Source organism: Limulus polyphemus, unplaced genomic scaffold (assembly GCF_000517525.1).
Source record: "Limulus polyphemus unplaced genomic scaffold, Limulus_polyphemus-2.1.2 Scaffold833, whole genome shotgun sequence".
Lineage (NCBI taxonomy): Eukaryota > Metazoa > Arthropoda > Merostomata > Xiphosura > Limulidae > Limulus > Limulus polyphemus.
Genome location: NW_013666443.1, coordinates 138601 through 141403, shown reverse-complemented (window position 1 = coordinate 141403; position 2803 = coordinate 138601).

The following is a 2803-nucleotide window of genomic DNA, read 5'->3' as shown; positions in this document are numbered from 1 at the left end:
TTCATCATGAATACTTTGTCCAAACAATCTTTCAAAGAATAATGTGAATAACGCTCAGAGTTTTTGTATCCAGAGCATGTAAAATATTTCATTATTGTCTCATTAAAACTTGCACGTTTACGTTGCAGAATTGTAAGATAAATTAAAACAACTATTGGGCTGAAAAATCATAAATATTCTAATTCATGACTTTTTAAGCAAGCTGATACGATCCTGATAATATCAAGAGGTATATTTAATTTTATCTCGTTCATAAACCGTGATCAATAAAATATAACGTATAGAGTCATAATAAGTCAACAGATGGCGCAACATTTACATATTCAAAGGAATGGGCGCTTAATACGAAAATAAGTAAACATAGCGTGTCCCGTACTGATCCTTACAGCTAGTGTATGGACAAACAGGATGTGGGCTTATCATTGCACTGCTTTTTCTCTCCTAAAACTACTTTGCCGAAACAATTTGCAATGTTTTTTTCTCGATGTACTGTTAATGAGAATAGCTTGTTGCATAAAAGAGAGGATGCTGGGGAAATCAGAGAACGACAACAAGTAGCTTATAACGCAGCAAGATATTAACCCTCTGTATATTTATCAACTTTTATGTACGATAAAAATAACAGCAATAACGAGCTTCAGAGAGTACAATAAAACGATTGTGTTAAGTATGGAATGCTACTTCGTGATAAATATACATAAAACTTGGGTGTAAATGTCCCCCTCCCCCCTCCACAGTGGCTAAGTAGAAAGTCTTCAGGCTTACAATGCTAAAATTCGGATTTTGAAACTTGTGGTGGGCAGAGCACAGATAGCTCATTATGTAGCTTTGCGCTTAACAACAGTCAAACAGAGTGAATGGAAATAAATAAAAATGATACAACAAGAAATGAATATTAGATCAATATTAGATCTTATCTAATTCAAGATGTTTAGAAACGCAAAGGTCTATAACCAGCTTTTGGCTATATATGTTTTACAGCAACCGTTACGAAGGAAAATTATTGCCTTAAATTGCATGTTATGATGAAGGAATATCGCGAAAAACCTTTATGATCACAAAGTAACAGACTAATACTAAAATTCATATTAGTCGCTTTTCTGAGTATGAAGAAACTGTTTAGTGTTCCATGTTTGTTTGTTTTTCAAATTAATACAGCTTTCTTGACCGAAAAAGAAAGTAGATGTAAAAGACTTAAAGGGGATAAAATTCGACATTTGGAAAATGAGGCTCATCAGGTATGATGTTTAACTTTATTAATATCTTATTCATTCATCCAGTTTTATGTAAAGACACCCAATAACATTTAGGCTTACAATATGGCCATATTTACTAGTTATATTTTTTGACACTAGTATACGAATCAACAGTTCATGGTAGTTTCCTTCACTCGTTATTGCCCCCCCCCCCAGTGGCATGGCGGTATATCTGCAGACTCACAACGCTAGAAACTGGGTTTCGATACCCGTGGTGGGCAGAGCACAGATAACCCTTTGTGTAGCTTTATGCTTAACTTCAAACAACAACATCATTCGTTATTTATTAGGTACAAATATAAACATTAAAATAAGACACTATTTAAACTTAAAATTGTAACATTTTTTATAAATATCTATCAATATATAAAGAATTTGCAATTGATTCCAATCATGTACTTTTTACTTAGTCCAAGGATGTTGATTCGTCCACAGTGTTGTATTACAAATACTTTGAGTTATGTCTACTTTCTATTACACAAGTTTTTCAGCTGTGCATCTAGAATGATTTATTGCATGTCCACAGTTCTTTGTCGTAAACTCTGCGCTCATTATTAGGCCCTTGATGTCTGTTGAACCACTGAGACAAAAAGGGGGATCTCTTGTGATAGCAAGTGTGGCTGTCGGCTTTCACATGTTTGTTGGTTGTAGTTTTACATAAGGGCCTACTTAACTTATAAAATTATGTTCGTTTTCTATACTACAAAATACTTTTATTTTAAAGTAAAATGGTGAAAGTTTATACGGATTTAAAAAGAAGTGCATATTTTAATGGACACGAAAAAGTTATTAATTACTTACATAATTTTTCGAAACTACGTGATTAACATAAATACAATACGAAAGGAAAGAAATTATATCATAATTTACTGTATCAACACTAATAAACCACATGTAGTGCCTACATAGTAACTTACGACTAGTTTAATATACTACCTGCATGGTTTTAAATTATATCATATATATATTATATCATAATGTACTGTATCAACACTAATTAACCACATGTACTGCCTACATAGTAACTTACGACTAGTTTAATATACTACCTGCATGGTTTTAAAATTAAGAACGTTGCTGTCAAGGGGTAAAAGGAGTTTCGTGTTAATTTATAGAAAATACTGATAAAACCTGAATGAAAAATATTTTCTTCGTCTGTTCGGACCGTACTTGAAATATGGAGTGAACTAAAATCAGAGTTAAACAAAAGCCGTTGTTTATTTCTTGTCACGTAGTTTCACTTTTCATTCTACCATAATGTTATAAACTTGTTTTGTTTGGATGATATCATCCAGTCATATGATTCCTAAGCAGGATATTGCGGTTCTTCTTATCTCTACCCTTGAGTACTTGATCCGGTAGCTAGTACTTGTTCTCAGATAGCCTCGCATAGTCCTTGGTAAGCTACAAGTGGTATTTCCAAACGACCAACTTTACGAAGCTTAAGAGCCAGTGGTCATTTACCAAATACAGCAGGATGAGGATCTTAGTCTTCGTTTGAATATATGGGCACGCAACACTTATGTAAGGAGGGGTCGAGAGTTATC